This window comes from Cyprinodon tularosa, unplaced genomic scaffold, assembly GCF_016077235.1.
Source record: "Cyprinodon tularosa strain WSP-4 unplaced genomic scaffold, ASM1607723v1 ctg251, whole genome shotgun sequence".
In the NCBI taxonomy this organism is placed as follows: domain Eukaryota; kingdom Metazoa; phylum Chordata; class Actinopteri; order Cyprinodontiformes; family Cyprinodontidae; genus Cyprinodon; species Cyprinodon tularosa.
In genome coordinates, this window is record NW_024038933.1 from 564,381 (window position 1) to 582,574 (window position 18,194).

The 18,194-nt window shown below is 39.5% G+C and overlaps 1 protein-coding gene across 1 annotated transcript in view; it reads right to left on the bottom strand.

Moving 5' to 3' along the window:
* The window catches only part of srrm3 (serine/arginine repetitive matrix 3), a 117,254-nt gene extending 103,618 nt beyond the window's left edge, over positions 1 to 13,636 (bottom strand). The window contains exon 1 of the mRNA XM_038288330.1: positions 13,465 to 13,636. The gene's annotated coding sequence lies outside the window, so the exon portion shown is untranslated. The remainder of the gene's footprint in view (positions 1 to 13,464) is intronic.
* Between the last annotated feature and the right edge of the window lie 4,558 nt (positions 13,637 to 18,194).

The following is an 18,194-nucleotide window of genomic DNA, read 5'->3' on the forward strand; positions in this document are numbered from 1 at the left end:
GGAATAGCAGAACAAGTATGTGTGTGTGTGTGTGTGTGTGTGTGTGTGTGTGTGTGTGTGTGTGTGTGTGTGTGTGTGTGTGTGTGTGTGTGTGTGTGTGTGTGTGTGAGTGGGAGGGGTGTGCGGGTGTGTGTTTGTTACAATGCCTCGGCGTGAGCGCGGCAGATGGTTATTGTGTGGAGCGTGTGCTGGCTGCAGCAGCTGCTGCACCTCTCTCTATTCTTTTCTCCGTCAGGCCCCCACACCCACACAGAAACACACAAACCGCTCCTGAAAGTACACTGCAATCACCTGACGTAACTGGATCCAGATCCCCTTTCATTATTCAGCAGCTTACTGACAGCAGCGGCGGATGCCGCCGCCCCTAATAAGACCTAAACAAAGCTCCACCTCTCCTACATCCTGGGGGAAAAAAAACGACACAGACACTTTGACATCTTCTTAAATTATGACGCCGAAAAGGTTAAATGATGAACGAGGACTGGAAGAAAAGGAATTAAGCAATTTAGCTGTCTCCCTATTTATTCATCTTTATCCCCTCGACCCTTGAGATCCTCTCCATTCTCTGTCTTCCTCCATCCTTCACCTCTTCTGTTAGACGCAACTTCAAAGCAGCTCTGTAGTCAGTTGGGCAGAGTAAGGGGGCCTTTGGGGAATGTATCACAAACACACGCAGTATACATACTTAGAGCGCAAAGGCTGCTAACAAGCAGTCAAACTGTGCCCTTTGAGGAGGAGCTGTGTGAACGCTTCAAAAGGGCTCGTCTTGGAAATGAGCGCGGCCTCTTTTCTTCACTATTGACTTGCAGTTTCATTCACTCTTTACAGTACATCCCAAAGCCCACATACAGAATCAGAAACACCAGTCTATAATGCAAATAAAGTAGCAATAGCAGGATTAATGTTAAGCGTTGCAAAAAAAAAAAAAAAAGAAACAGTGTGAAAAGTTTAGCAAAAAAAGAAATGTTGTTTAAATTATTCAAATTACAGCCTGATTTCAATCTGACGTCATTTTTTTCTGCCTCTTTTGATGAGGATGAATCTAGGACTGAGTTTTCTTTGATCAGGAGATGAAGCGGGCGTTTGCTTGATCTTCCAGCTCCTTTAAACACTCCACACAGTCGGAGAGCTGACCCAAAACCAAGAAGTTCTGAATAGAAAAGTACTGAAAGAAAAAACTCAATTAAGCCTAAAAGACTGGTGTGATCTCCCACAGTCCTTAATGGATGTTTAATAAAAGACCAAAAATAATACAGACTCTTGACAGGTCAGGATGAGTGAGATGTTTAACTATACATTGGAAGATAATAATACAAAGAATAAAATCCTTAAAGATCCACTATGTGTTTTTTTTGTTTTTTTTTCGAGGCCAACAGTCGTACCTACTTATTCTGATTTAGGTTTTTATCTTTTATTTTATCACATAAAGTTGAAAAATATGCATTAAAATGAGAGCAATAGCAGATTCTCTACACATATACTCCTAATTACAAACCTCTGGTAGGTTTCCTCACACTAAGACAATGTTGGGGTAAAGAACCTTCATGGTGCAGCAAAAAGAATCTCAAAATATGGATTTTTAGTTATAATAAAGTTATGAGTAGAGCTGGACAGCAAAGCGATACTAATATGAATCACAAAGATGAGCTAATCAATATAGACAGAAAATATTTAACTAGAACCACATGGCAGTCTGAGTGATGTAGGCTCAGGAGAGGATTTAGCATCTCTACATCTCACAGTAAACCCAGGCGGGGCTGATAGTAGGGCTGACCTTTTTGAATTAAAAGTCTTTTTGTTTTGTTTCCTTTTAATTATCTTACATAAGTAAGCCAAACAATAATCAATAATCATCTATATCGACTGACACAGCCCTATTTATCACTAAAATAAATGTGCTGATTGCGTAAAATACTATTTCTAGTGTCATTTCTAGCTTTCAGACAGTTTTCTTAATTTGAATGAAACGAAAACAAAATGTATGATTTTCAGAACTCCAGGCATGCAGAATGGTCCAGCTTTGAGTTTGGGAGCTTTCACATCGTACACTAGACCAGCTGTCAAAGAATTGGGGGTTACCTTTGATTGCAGCATGAAATTTAATAAGCAGATCAGTAATGTTGTCAAAATTAGCTTTTTTTAGGTGGCTAAAGTTAAGCCTTTTCTGAGCAGGCAGGCACGAGCTAGAAAAGGCCATTCATGATTTAATTAGTTAAAGGTTGGACTGCTGTAATGTGAGGTGCATCTCTCCAGGATCTGTACGCCTCCAGGACCCTGAGGCGTATGGAGAAGGTTGTGGCTGACCCCTCGCACCCCAGCTACTGGCAGGACCAAAACCTTACGCCACAAGAAGAGTTTCTTCCCATCGTGACAGTGACACTGCCTCTCTCCCTCCCCCATCCAGGACCTAGAAGCTACACCAACAGAGCATCTCCAGACCTCCTGCGTTCAATAACTCACAGTCTAGGATGCACTCTACTCTGCTGGAGGTTTCTTCCTGTTAAAGGGAGTTTTTCCTCTCTACTGTCGCTACAAGCATGCTTAGTGTGAGGGATGCATTTGAGTCAATGAGTCGATGCAATCAGCTGGTTTTCCTTAGATAGAAAACTTTGAATCAATTTGACTGTATGATCTGGTGAGCTGTAAAGTGTCTTGAGATGACATGTGTTGTGAATTGGTACTATAGAAACAAACTGAATTGAATTGTATATATATTATAAAGCTATATACTATACATTGTATAAATAATATTGTATTTTTTATACTGTATATAGCTATAGATTCTGTATTCTTAATTTGTCTCCCACATCAACAAAAGTCAAATTCCCTGTAGGTGAAAAACCTACTTGGCAGTAAACTGGATTCTGATTCTGATGATGTTGGTCTGAATCTGACATCCATCTGAACGGCCTTCAACTTGTGCAAAATGCTGCAGCCTGCTTCCTAACAAACACATCTAGACGTGCAGACATCACTCCCGTTCCCTACACCCTACAGTGCCTCACAAGGTGTTTTACACTACAAAAAATTGAAATCTCAATAAGTCATTTTTTCTTAAAATAAGTGCATTTCTTCTTTAACTGAGGTGGTAAGTGAGACATTTAAAATAAGATATTTATTGTCTTATTTCAGATACATATTATCTAACTATCTTCTAAAATCCTCTTATTTACCTGCTCAAATTAAGGATATATTTACTTATTTCTAGATTGTTTTTGCAGTATAGAATAGGTTTTAAGATTTTATTGTTTTTTCTAAGGCTTTAAAGGGTCTCGCCCCGGAGTATTTGTCTAAAATTCTTACTTGGAGGGAGCACACCTAGTCATTGCGCTCTTCAAATCAGCTGATTTTAGAAAACCAAAGCTCAAGGTAATAACGGGGGAGTGATCAGGCTTTTGCAGCTGCTGCCCCAACAGATATCGCTCTCTTTAGGTCCAAATTCAAGACATATCTGTTTAGGCTGGCTTTTAATTTAAATTTTGGTGTGACAATTTCATACTTTTTTTCTTTTTAACCTGTTTGATTTTACAGTTTTCTATGTTCACTCTTTCTTTCTATTGTATGTTGTGATTCTAGTCATTTTAGTTCAGCAGTTAAACACTTTGGATACCCGCTAGCTGTTCTAAAGTCTTGCTATAAATACATTTTTTTTTTTATTCTGCACTTTATTAAGCATCCTTGGATGTATTACAACTTAATTAACTGATTAATTAAATGATACTATACATCAAGCTGAATATCAACGCCTTTCTGAGGTGCTGATATTAAGCTCAATAAAATGCATCAAAGCATAAGCTGTTGGTTGATGCGTTTGCAGAGGGAGTATTAAGTTTTGACTCTTTTAATGAAAATATGTACAAAAAAGAGATGTCATTTTTTCCCTTCACAGCTGATTGGTGCTTCACTGCTAAAAGCCTCCGAGTCAGAAAGAATAAATAAATAGAAAATGAATAAACCAAACAGAATGCCTTCTACTGACTTCATACAAGGTAATGTGGGTCAGCAGGACCGCTGGGATATATCTGAGTGCACCGCTGCCAAGAGTATAATGGCTTACGAGGAGCTGAATGCCTCCTTTCTTTTGACAGTAAAAGGTTTAATTCTGAGCCTACATTTCATTCGGTGCTTCCATTTAAAATTGCACCGCCTCTTTCTGCCAATCACAGTAATGTGCACTTCAGTTTAGTCCTGTGGGTCTGCTGTGCTTTGACCCGGTGGGTCAGGCGGCTGCCATCAGACGAGAAAGCCTTGGAGAGCATCCATGATGTGTGCCGCTCAGAAAGCAGGAAAAAGCTCTAATGTGTCTTATGTCATGATAATTCATTACAGTCAGCGCAGGACGTTTCAGTCTGCAACGCTGTGAGCAGCTCAGGCTTTTCATGGACCATGGACATATTGTGGTTAACATTATATAATTCCTGCTTTCATGCTTCAGTCTTTAAATTTGCAGAATAACTGATTTTGTTTCCTATTTCCATGCCAGCATGGATTTAAAGCTCTGTTTTATATGGTGGGAATTAAACACCTCATTAACCACCAATGCTGAGGCTCGCTTTAAGGCGTAAACTATCAACACCGTAGGCTTGGGCCAAATAACGCTTCTTAGGATGAAAGAGAGAATGAAGAAAGGTGTTAGTTTAAAGGTGATTTAGCCTTAATCTGATGTTTTACAAGAAAATCACATCTGGTCTGCAGTAGGGATGCAAACAAATAATCTACTTGTCAATTAATGGTTTATTAGGTTGAAATTTGTTTTTTCTTATCAACTAATTTCTAAGAGGGACCTTGTTCTGGTGCTGTAATATAGTCGCATCCAGAAGAGGGAGCCTGTTGTTCCTCGTTAAGCTGAGCCACACTGTAACACGGGTAACAGAAATAGCATCCTAGTGCACAAATATGAAACGATCCAGATGGAGTCTCGTTCCGGAACATTTAAACTGTTTAATGAGTATAAAATATGCAAATATGATACACTTTATCTGGTTCTGTTTGTAAATATAAACCCTCTACATAGCCCCCCATTCAGCCATTCTGCATGGTGGAACAGCACAAATGTCCGCTTGTTGGGATCCAGAGGCTTGCCCACCAGAGGGCGCCAAGGATCCCTTCCTGAGGGCTTGTGCTCACCTGCAACACCTGTTTTCCATCTGCTCATCAAGAGGTCCCTACTTAAGGAGGCGGAGAGCTACACTCCAGTGCAAGAGTGTTTGCCAGTTATGGTTAGCAAGCCTGAGCCAACCTGCCTGTCTGAATCTTTGACTCCCTGAAAAACCTGAACCTGATCTGTTTTGTCTTCTCTGCTTCCCAGGTTGTACCTGTCTGAAACCAGAAACCCTGAAGAGTCCCTCTGTTGGAAATCTGTCTGTCTGATCTCTGAAGAACTCTGGAGAATCAAACCAGTCAAAGACCTGCCTGCCCGCTCTCTGAAGAATCTGGAAGGGAAACTCAAACCTGTGATCTGCAAACCAAGCTCTGCCTCCACCAAGCCCTTAGCCTGCCGCCTGCCTCTGGACCCTCCTGGTTCCCCCCTCTGCCGCTCTGTTTAAACTCCTGAACAGGTACAGACCTGCACCTTCACATCCTGCAAATTACCTGGACATCAGCTAACTCCTCTGTCCCCCTCTGCAGTGAACCCAGTCGTGACCAGTCCTGGATCTGATAACCCTGGATCTGTTAATTTTCTGTACAGTGTTCTAACAATAAACCATTGAACTTTTTTCCCTGTCTGATGAGTGTTATGCTCGTGGGTTAGGAACCTGAAACCAAACATGACACCGCTGTGCTCAGAAGATAAGTACAGTATGTGATGACAAGAAAAGGAAAAAATGTATAACAAGATATATATGAAAACATGATATCAATATATATATATATATATATATATATATATATATATATATATATATATATATATATATATATATATATATATATATATCAATCAGTTGGTTGTTAGGGGTTTGTAAGCTATTTTACTTCATGAAGCTGTCAGGAATCCAGTTTGTGTGGTCTGCTTTTGTGTGGTGCCCCGTCCTCATTGGGTCTCCCTGCACACCTGCAGCTGGTTGCCTCATTACCTGTGGAGTGCTCTTAAGCTGCTGACTGCCACTACCTCGAGGCCAGAGTGTTTGCCAGTTTGGGGTGCTCTAGCTATGCTTAGTTTAGTAGAGTCTAACCTGAGTTTTTGTTTGCCAGTTTTTGGGTACTCTAGCCAAGCTGAGTTTTGCTGAGTCAAACTGAGTTTCTTGTTTACCTGAGTTTTAATCTTGCTGTTTTTGTTTTTGCCTCTCGGCAGGAAGTCATCCTGCCAACTGGATGTTTCGGACCTTCTCTCCCCTGGAAGGATCTTCTGAGAAACAAACTGAGCTGAGGATTCAAGTTTGTGGTTTGGATCAACCTTTTCCCCCAAGGATTGTCTTCTCTCTGAGTAGGGGATTCATCTCCACAATAACCTGTTCAAGTACCGCAGGAAGTCTAAGTGGCAGTCAGCTTCTCCGTTCACCAAGGAACAACCGCAGTCTGGGTAAACCCTGTCCGCCCACCATCAAAAAAGACAATCACTGGAACATTACACACAGACTGGATTCATAAAAGACACCTTTTTCTGGAAACGTGAGTCTGCAACCTATTCCTCCTCTTTAAGTCAAAGAATCAAATTTCCCACTAAGCCTGAACTAACCGCAGTATCTTCCCCTCACTTTCCAGTTCTGGTTTGACAGTGTTCAGAGCAGCACTGGACTCAACTCATTATACTAAATAAACCTGTTAAACTTTTCCATGATCTGTCTGTTTGGTCTTCTGCATTTGGGTCAGATCTTTAATTAAATCAGGACAGAAGCTAAGTTTTAACATTCCTTTGAGAGTAACTATATCCAAACAAATTGACAGAAACATATCTACAGACCAGCCCCTCGATTCAGATGTGATCAAGGATTAAATGGCCGTTATTAGCGGTTATCAGTCCCATAGAATGGGTGCAGGCTGTGCCTCCTTTACCTTCTAGTAGGTTCCTTATAGCTGATAATATGCAGCTGTTAGGTGATAACAGCCGTTTTGGCCGCCTCTAAAGGCGCAAGTTTTATTCACAATTTACCTACTTTTAGTTTTTATATACAGTACTTTATCTGCAAAGCACCTACTTGTTGTAAATAACTGTGTTTAAAACCTTTACTTTGAATAAATTCCACATTTAAGTGCATATGGATTTAATTTGGTCTTTAAAAACAACTCAGTTACCAGGTTATGAGATTTTTTTTTTTTTTTTTTAATAAGAGCAAGATGCAGATTTTTTTTTTTTTACAATGCATAAAGAACTACTTAAATTCTGTTCAGATTACACATAAACACATTAATCAATTCTGCAAGCATAAAAGGAATTACCTTAGGATTAGGATTAATTTGGTGATAAAAACATACTGATTCTACTAGTAGGTAGGAGGAACAATCTGAAGCTATTCTATGGGACAAAAAAAGCGCTAATAACAGCCATTTAATGCGATGATAACATCCGAAGCAACTGGATCAGCAGTGTTGTGATATTTTAACATTTTAATGAAGGAACTATTCTAATATATATCGAAACTAATCTGCTACAATGAAAAGCGAAAAGAAGAACCACATGTTTAGGATTTTTTAAAAATAATTACCTCAATATCTCTAAGTTATAAAATAGTAAAAAAAAAAATAGAAATCAGTTTCTGTATTTTACGTCACACAATTAAAATGCATTCAGAGCCCAGGTCCTATTGTGCTGCAGTGCTACACATAATCTGTATTAGCCAACTGTCCAGAGCTTGAATAAACCATTAGATTATAAAAGACAGCTGTAGTGGAGAGGGAGGAGAGGCAGGCTGGTTAAGAGAGCTTCCTTTTTTTTTCTTTTCACTGCAGGCCAGGCAATATAGATCTGCTCTGCTAACATGTTAGGTGGGTGTAGAAGCTGAAGCAATGAACTGAAGCACTACAGATAGGAGAACAAGCTCTATACAGTTGTAGAAACGCTAGAGTTGGCATCTCCACCACGGCCGAGATTTACAGACTGAACCTGGGATATCAGAAATTAGTCATGCTCGACAGTCACAGAATCCTGCTTTCGATAGATACTGTGTATGCAGGGAGAGTTACCTCACGGTGAAGCGGAACCGAACAGAAACAACACAAACCCCCACACTGACCTGCATCTGAACAGTGGAAAACAAAACAAACAGTACTTAGTGATGCGTCTGTTCTCCTGCAACGCAGGGTGGAACGGATGAGGAATCAAACTCCTGAGAGGATCAGCCGGAGAGGCTGTATAATCATGTCCATGCAGAGGTGCGGGGTAAAAGGGGATGAGATTTATCATCAATCAAACAGGAGGAAGTGATGTGACACAAGCAGAGGGCTGGGAGGGAGTAAGCTTTGACAAATAGAGAAAGAAGGTCGGTTTTAACTGGAAGGAATCCTTCTTAATAGTATTTTTTTGTTTGTTTTTGAGGAGTTGTTCTTAGCTTTTCTCACACATCACATCACCCTGTGGTAAAGCATCAAACTGGCTACACAGTGCTATGGAAAGGCCAAGAAATAGAAGAAATAAAGGAGTTTGCTCCGAGCCTTAAAGGACGAATCAAACATGCAGAAGAAGCCATTGTACGGAGCCCCTAAAGGGACATGGAGGGGAAAAAAGAACTTTTGCGAGATCCTGCAATACTTTTGCAAGATCCTGCAATACTTTTGCGAGATCTCGCAATACTTTTACGAGATCCTGCAATGCCTTTGCAAGATCCCGCAATAGTTTTGCGAGATCTGACAAAAGTATTGCGGGATCTCGCAAAAGTTTCTTTTTTCCCTCCATGTCCCTTTAGGGGCTCCGTACCATCGTGCTCAAATGAGATGAAAATACAACACAGACATGTCAGTGGCAGCATCATGCTATTCTTTAACAGCATGGAGGAGCTTTTTAGGGCGTGAAATATGTGAATATTGACAAAAACCGGACAAAAACCCCAAACAGATAACTAGAGCTACAATTAAATGGTTTAAATGGGAAGCATGTTTATGATTTAACAGACCGGAATCTAATGGATAATTTATATAAAACCTTGTAAAATTATATTCTGTGTGCCAGGAGAGTTATTTCATCACATAAAAGCCCAATAAATTACACAGCAAGTTAAAAGTTGTGCTGGAAAATTTACAAACCCTCCCATAAAAGAAATTTACATCTGTAACTAAAATAACGCAAAACTTAAAACAAGTAATAATAAATATTTTTTTACTAAATTATTATTATTTTTTTTTATTCTAAACTATTCCGGACAAATTAAAATACCTTTTCATGAACAGTGAATCAACATACCTGTTAAAGGTGCAGAAGTCTGACTGAACATTACAGAAACCCCTGATTTCAGTGATTGCCTCAGAGTGTTGCTCAAAAACACATTAGTTCAGGAGCTCCATCATCCTTATTTAATTTATTAAAATAAATATATGCAGGCCTTTATATATATTCAATTTCATTGTCATAATTTCTATTTTTTTATCCTTGTAATATATTATTATTTAATTCTTTATTATTACTCGATTTATTCTCCTGGCAGCTGACGTTTTTGTGTCTTCAATAGAAAGGTATGTAAACTTTTTAGCACAGTTGTACATGCACGCCACAATATGAGAGGCTTAAAATGCTTTTGTCGGGCTCTATATAAAGAATAAAATTTGGAAGCTAATGCAAAACGTTATCTAGTTTATTTTACAACGTTTTAACCTTATTTATGGCTAAAAACTCTTAATATGTTGGTGGTAGGTTCCATTAATTCACGTTTATATCTACTGCACATTTGATTCCTATTTACCAAAAAAATTGAATCAATCAAACATTTTTCCAACAGCTTTCTTCCAATCGGCGGACACAGACCTGCTGTGTTGTAATATCCCAGCCCTCTTTTTGAATAGACACATGATCAGGCTGTGCTGTGAGAAAATGTCTGGCAGTTTGTGCTTTTAGACTCGGCAGCATCCTTCCTCTGCTCAGATGTGCCTCTATGTGCTCTCCCACCCTCAGGGCTTCACCCTTCAGGAGAGCTGAAGTAAGAGGAATTAGGACAGGAGGAGGAGCTGCTGGTGTGTTTGTGTGTGTGTCTTTCAGGGGTCTTTGTGTTATCATCGTTATCATCTAGGAACAATATGAATGTAGAGCAGGCAGGAGACAGATGCTCTGAAGACAACAATCGGATGAGAAACAAGAGGAAGCAGAAGATAAACCGCAACTGCTGAGTGGTGTTTCTTTTCCCCTTCTAAGAGCCGCCACATCCTAATGCAAACTAATCCCTCTATCAGGCATTTACCTCATCTGGTCCTATCTCTCCCACAGCAGCGCTGTGAAAAAATGAAAGTCTGTATTTAAAGATACACCCCATGCTTTGGCTCAGACTGGTCAGTCCAGCTCTGTGCAGCTGAGGATCACATCAGGGACGTCGCCGTGCTGCTGTTCTGACACAGCTGACTCTTCTCCTTTTCACTCAGCAGAATGCTACAAACCAAGCATCAAACATTAACACGCAGCTAGAATTTAAACACACTGCAGAGAAATGTGCCTAAGTTCCAACCTCCAAAGCTTTTATTATCATTCAGAATAATATGGTCAGCACATTACCCTACAGGACAACATTTAGAGAACCGAATGTAGAACCAATCACCCATAAAGGAAGGTTTTCTCTCATTATTTTACTGCAGGTGTCCATAAATGTCTTCCCGAGTTATTTCTTACTTCCTATTTGAAATTGTTCCAGCATAATGCAACACTATCTCTGTGAGATTAAAAAATGAGACTGTAAATTTTACTGGAAAAATAAAATACAATACCTTCCTTGCTTTATACCACAGCATTGTAGGCAGGGGGGGGTTTACCATTAGGCAATACTAGGCAGTTGTCTAGGGCCCCAAGTTCCTGGGGGCCCCATAAAACTCTGTTTACATGTATGATTAATACAACTATTCCATATTTGTGCACATTATGTTTTTGATAAAAGTCCATATAAAAGCACAAACTCTGCTCTCCAGAGCAAGTAGATTGGTAACCCCGCCTCCTGCTCTCCTCTATCTTGTCTGCTGTCATGATTCATGCAGCTATTATTTCATCCAAATGAGAAATGAAGAACAGAGAAGCAGATCATGGCTTGTCTACAGTGAAAAGAAGGACTGAGCTATTTACTTTTGCTGTTGCCTTTTTGGAAACACAGGAAGGAGCAATTGGCTTAGTGAGCTTAGTGCTTGGAAAAGAAATGTTTCATTCCTTTTGAGACAGCATGAAAAATCAGCTGAATACAAACCATAGAGAGAAAACAACAAGAAGAGAGGGACATAATGTAGAACAAATAATGTATGTCTATTCTATTAAATTTTCTGTATCTGTATACTGGATCTGTAAATTCAGAGGGCCCCCTGCCTGTCTTTGCCTATGGCCCCACATTTCCTACATCCGCCCCTGATTGTAGGCCATTTTAAAGAGACAAAGAAGCAGTTCCATTGAAAAACAATGATTGAACTCAATTCTAATAAAAATATTTCACAAATCATTTTGAACACAGTATGACTGTAGGAAACCACAATGGAGGCGGCATCATGCTGTGAGGAGGCTTAACAACAGCAAGCTGCAAGTACCTGCTCTATGCATCCTTCTTTATTTATTTTGGTGTATCTCTTAGACAGTTTTAACATCACTTACCTGCTATAAAAATTTAGACTCTTCATTTGTTTGTATGGATGTATAAAAATGACCCGGTCTATATAGATACATTAAAAAAAGAATAAAAAAGTTCATTTTGATGAAATACTGCAGACATTTGGAGGATAAGACAGGGCCTGCCGAACTAATTAAATTGTAATTGGTTTTTCTTAGAGTGAGACTAAGCTAATTAAAGCCTGTGGCCCCCAATTCTTCTACAAAAAGTCCTGATTGTATATAGTGTTCAACCTGCACCTTGTCTGTCTCTTCTTCTTTTTAAGTATTTGAAATACATTCTATAAAAATAGAAACTATTTTAACCTTAAATCAAAAAGTCTCTTCATGATGGATGACCTGTAAGCCTTTTGCTCCCCTGTGTGGAAGCATTTTACAGTAGAGCAGATAAATTCATAAAAACTGAGAATGGCCACACAAGAAAAGAAAGAAGCAAAAAATAATAATAATAATAATAATTAAGAAGAAATAAGAAAAAAAGAAATTTAAAAAATACATATATGTTGTGGCCCAGCTTTGATGACACAAAGAAAAATGGAAATCCACAAAGGTCACAGATGCACCATGGACTAATTTTACACAGGCAAAACAAAAAAATGTTCCAGATAAACTCATTTAGTTTTCTCAGTTTATTTTCTCCTCAGGCCAGCAAACAGAAAAAGACAAACATTTCCTCCATGTTTCTGTTGCATTGGTAAAAAACAAACAAACCATACACCCACTCAGATGCATGCTGGTCCTAACATTGACAGACTAATTATAAAAATAATTCCCCCAAATTAATCATAACTAACCAAAAACAAAGGAACATGACTAAATAACCAAAAAACATCATCTCATTACAGATATCAAACAATAAAGTAAAATAAACTTAGCTAGATTATGCACAAAAAGAAAAAACTTGGTTGATTATTAACAAAAATAATTGGCTCCTATATATATATATATATATATATATATATATATATATATATATATATATATATATATATATATATATATATATATATATATATATATATATATATATATATATATATATATATATATATATATATATATAAAGGAAGATATATATTATTATATAAATGAATAAATAAATAAGTAATGTTTCTGTAGTTGGAAATATTTGGATAACTTCCCCAATGGGGAGTCAGCAGCAACTATTCAGATTAAACCAGACGGGATGCAATAAGATCAAATAAAACCAGAAAATACCCCTGATCATACCGCACGCTGGTCAAAAAGAGATCAGTGCACACAACTCCAAAGTGCAAAATCATAAAATAAAAAATAATAATAAACTAGAAGACCTTTGGATTTGCCCACCTTACAGCAGGGATCCTAATTTAACCGGAAAAGGCAAAACCCCAAGAATCTAACTGTACTATCTGACTGCGCAAAGGCAGATGGGCTTTAACTAACAAAATATGCGCCTTAATCCACACTAACAAAAATGGCTCCGGAGATATCAAACGTCCCGCAGCGATGTGAAGGAAACCTCTCACCGACAGACGGAAATAGGAGTTATAAAACCTCAGCATCATCCGCAGAGCTGGTTAAAAACCAGCCTGGTTCAGATCCTCCTTGGTTCACTTTAACTCAGAAAGAGATCATTTTACGGGGCCGCAACCAGAACGTGAACACCTCCTCATGCTGCTATCCGTTATCTTCGAAGCGAGCAGGAAAAGGGAGAAGCCTCCGCGGTAACTTAATCCTTTCTGAGCTTCGTTAATAACTCTTACCTTGTTTCCACTCTTCTGTCCTATCAAGGTTCGCAGTTTGTAGCAGGTGTCGGGGTTTATTCCCAGTGTATTGGGATGCTGGGAGTCGGGTGTGCGCTGGTGCTGATGGTGAGCCGCAGCTTTGGTCCCCTCGCTCTGCTAGTGGTGCTGAAGTGGACAGCGCTCAGAGCAGCTCCAGGAACAAAAACCCCAATTTAGGATTATCCGCCCTCACTGCTCCATAGCGCCCTCTGTCAGAGCGGAGGGGCGCTTACCGGCCTAAGGTGACATTGAGAATCTTTTTTAAATGTAGCTTTTCAACATATTTTGGCTGTTATTTTTAAATTCCTTTTCCTTGGAAAATTATATCCAGCTGAGTTGTTTCATCAGATAAAAAAACAACAACAATAGAATACACAGCGTTTTACAGTTATACGTACAACAGTTATACATTTGTGCAGGAAAATTTACAAACCCTCCCATTAAAGAAAATTATAAATTTACACCTGTAACTCAAGTAACACAAAACTGAAAACAATAATAAATAACGTTTTACTAAACTAGTTTATAATTTTTTTATTCTAAAAACAAACTGTTCCAGACAAATTAAAGTACCTTGCTCATTAACAATCGAGGAGGACATAGGGAAACATTTTTCATTTGCTTCATCCTATCTCTATTCTTCCCCTCTGCAGAATCTGTTAGTTCAATTTCTAACGTTATGCTCTCTCTGCTTTTTCTCATAGTAGCTTCGCCTTGTCTGTTCCTGTTTGCTGTTACACTATCCTGGAGAGAAACATCAGCTGAACTGCTGCCATCAACACCGTTGTTTATGGATGTTTGGGATGGACCTGTTTTTCAATGTAGTCCTGTTTCTCTGACTGTGACTGGCTGGATGTGCTCTCTCCATCCTCTGAAATGGGAGTTGGCTTGGAGCTCGTCTGCCTGGCTGTGTTTCCTGGATCGGGCTGCCTTTTCCAGTCGCTTTTTGTATCTCAGCTCCAGTCTCCTTGAACCCCAGTTGGCCTCAGCAGATGGCCGCTCACAATGAGCCTGGTTCTGTTGGAGGTTTCTTCCTGTTAAAGGGGAGTTTTTCCCTCTCCACTGTCTCTACAAGCATGCTTAGTGTGAGGCATTTCATCAGAGTCAATGAGTCAATCAACTGGTTTTCCTTAGATAGAAAACTTTGAATCAATCTGACTGTATGATCTGGTGAATGGTAAAGAGCCTTGAGATGACATGTGTTGTGAATCGGCGCTATATGAATAAACAGAATTACCTTTTTATATTCATTTGAGTAACAGAGTTTAACAGACTTTGGCAAACAGCAATCAAGATATTTTTCACAATCCTCAAAAGGAGAAGGCAGAAGCAAAAGGCTCCTTCTAAACAGTAGCAGTTCTAGATTCAATTCAAATAATAAAAAAAATACTTTCTTTATCCCAACAGGAAATTAAATGTGGCAGTAACACGTCAGTAACGGTCTTTTTCTCTTCTATTATTACAAGAGCTGTTGTAGGTGTAGATAGCTGTAGCCTGGAAGGATCTTCTGTATTGGTCTGTCTTGCACTGGATCTAGATCAGCCTCTTACTAAAGACACAGTGATTGTTTAACAATCTAAAGAGGATGCTCACTGTTAACCATATATATATATTTTCAATTTTATGAAGAATTCTTCTTTATGAAATAATCTCCTGACATTCTAGGGGACTTCGTAGACCAGAGCCAACCTCTTTTTCAGCTTGTTAAGCTTTTTTAAGTCATTTACTGTGATGCAGTTACGCCGGCAGAGAATGGCAGAAGTGATCAAACTCTCCACATCAGACATAGAAAATATGTAGCATTTTTCTGCAAATGCTAATGAACCTAAGCTTCCGTTAGAAGCAGGCACGTGCAGAGGGGGGGGCTAAGGGGGCTTGAGCACCTGCCCCTTTTGCTCCATGATCCCAATGTGCCCTTTTGGCCCCTTTTTTTTTTTTTTTTTTTTTTGACACATGTACTGAAATTATTATTATTATCTTTTTTTTTTTGGCAAGAAAAACAATACAATAAGCTCTCAGGTCACATTGTTACCTTTGACCTTTTGCCAGTGACGACGCACTTGCCTCTCGCACAGTCAGATAAGGCGGCTAACTGAGGAGCTAAAGGTAGCGAATATTCCACATTACACTGTGGCCGCTGCTCATTTGGCCCTAAGCAAGATCAACCATGATCGGACGGATGGCTATGTCTTCAGTCTGCACTGCCTCTCCAATGTCAACCTGAATAGAGATGTAAGTGAAACCAAATGAGCCCCATGGATGATGCAGTATTGTTTGATCTAAAACACTGTTTACTCTGTGCTTTTAGTCTTTTACATTGAAAATTATGTTTTTTAATTCACAAAAAAACTGTTCTGTAATGATTACAGAACAGTCTTTTTGTGAATTAAAAAACATAATTTTTGGTGAAAATACTGGAGTAGGCTTGCTACTTGTCAGACAACGGAAAACTTTGAACGTTGTATAATTTCTCTACTTTAGCAAAGAGTAGCGGTTTAAACAGAGGAAAGTAGTTCTTTTTCTGAAGAACTACTGAGCGGGAGGAGACAGCCAGGTGAGGAAAAGCTGTTCTTATCTATCGATTCAGTATGTTTATCATACAGACATTAGGCTGTTGTTCTTGTGCTATGAGCTAGCTGCTAGCTAATGACTTTGCTAGCAAAGCAAGATAACTAAAAAGCTTCCCTGTGTCGTTAATGATAGTAGGACATTCTTCAGTATTACTTATGCAGTAGGGGCACATCGCCCGTCAAAAACCTATCATCTCCATAATGGATATATGTCTGATTTTCTAATTTCCTTTGCTGCATGATGTACATTTCATTTATTCTAGCGTTAGGTAAATGTATCTTGAAGGAGAACTCATCCAGAACTACCATGATAGATATACACTATATTGCCAAAAGTATTTGCTCACCCATCCAAATTATTGGAATCAGGTGTTCCAATCACTTCCATGGCCACAGGTGTATAAATTCAAGCACCTAGGCATGCAGACTGTTTTTACAAACATTTGTGAAAGAATGGGTCGCTCTCAGGAGCTCAGTGAATTCCAGCGTGGAACTGTGATAGGATGCCACCTGTGCAACAAATCCAGTCGTGAAATTTCCTCGCTCCTAAATATTCCACAGTCAACTGTCAGCTGTATTATAAGAAAATGGAAGTGTTTGGGAACGACAGCAACTCAGCCACGAAGTGGTAGGCCACGTAAACTGACGGAGCGGGGTCAGCGGATGCTGACGCGCATAGTGCGAAGAGGTCGCCAACTTTCTGCAGAGTCAATCACTACAGACCTCCAAACTTCATGTGGCCTTCAGATTAGCTCAAGAACAGTGCGCAGAGAGCTTCATGGAATGGGTTTCCATGGGCGAGCAGCTGCATCCAAGCCATACATCACCAAGTGCAATGCAAAGCGTCGGATGCGGTGGTGTAAAGCACGCCGCCACTGGACTCTAGAGCAGTGGAGACGCGTTCTCTGGAGTGACGAATCGCGCTTCTCCATCTGGCAATCTGATGGACGGGTCTGGGTTTGGCGGTTGCCAGGAGAACGGTACTTGTCTGACTGCATTGTGCCAAGTGTAAAGTTTGGTGGAGGGGGGATTATGGTGTGGGGTTGTTTTTCAGGAGCTGGGCTTGGCCCCTTAGTTCCAGTGAAAGGAACTCTGAATGCTTCAGCATACCAAGACATTTTGGACAATTCCATGCTCCCAACTTTGTGGGAACAGTTTGGAGCTGGCCCCTTCCTCTTCCAACATGACTGTGCACCAGTGCACAAAGCAAGGTCCATAAAGACATGGATGACAGAGTCTGGTGTGGATGAACTTGACTGGCCTGCACAGAGTCCTGACCTCAACCCGATAGAACACCTTTGGGATGAATTAGAGCGGAGACTGAGAGCCAGGCCTTCTCGTCCAACATCAGTGTGCGACCTCACAAATGCGCTTCTGGAAGAATGGTCAAAAATTCCCATAAACACACTCCTAAACCTTGTGGACAGCCTTCCCAGAAGAGTTGAAGCTGTTCTAGCTGCAAAGGGTGGACCGACGTCATATTGAACCCTATGGATTAGGAACGGGATGTCACTTAAGCTCATATGTGAGTCAAGGCAGGTGAGCAAATACTTTTGGCAATATAGTGTATGATAGATATAATGTATGAAGCTGGTGAAAACAAAACTGCGCGGCTTATGCAAGGAGGATCGGTTGTCAGACCTTCTTTTGTTGGCAATCGAGAAGGATGTGCCAATCATTCACAGTGAGGTTATTAACATTTTTAAAGACATGGCTAACAGAAAACTGCTGCTGTGAACAAAAGAGAACAAAAATAGCAAAAATGCTTAAAAGTTGGAAATTTGTTTTTAAACAGTTAAATCACCATGACGGAAAATAAGTTTTTGGATCATAATCTTGGATTTAGTTTGGGGGAAAAAGAAAGGCAAGAGACTGAAATAAATAAGACATTGACCTTCACTCAACACAGAAAAGATGAGACAATGAGGAAAAAAAGAAAAGAGAAACTGACAAGAAAAAAACGAAGAGGAAAGATTGAAGAAAATGTATATAGGTACTTACAAAATACACTAAGACACAAACAGAGTAGGCTTTTCTCATGGTGACATGCATTAATTAAATGTTTGTTTTGTTCTTTTTTTCTGCAGTTCCACGTTAAAGTTTGATGCAGCAGCTCTGCTTTTCTGAATGGACCGTCTC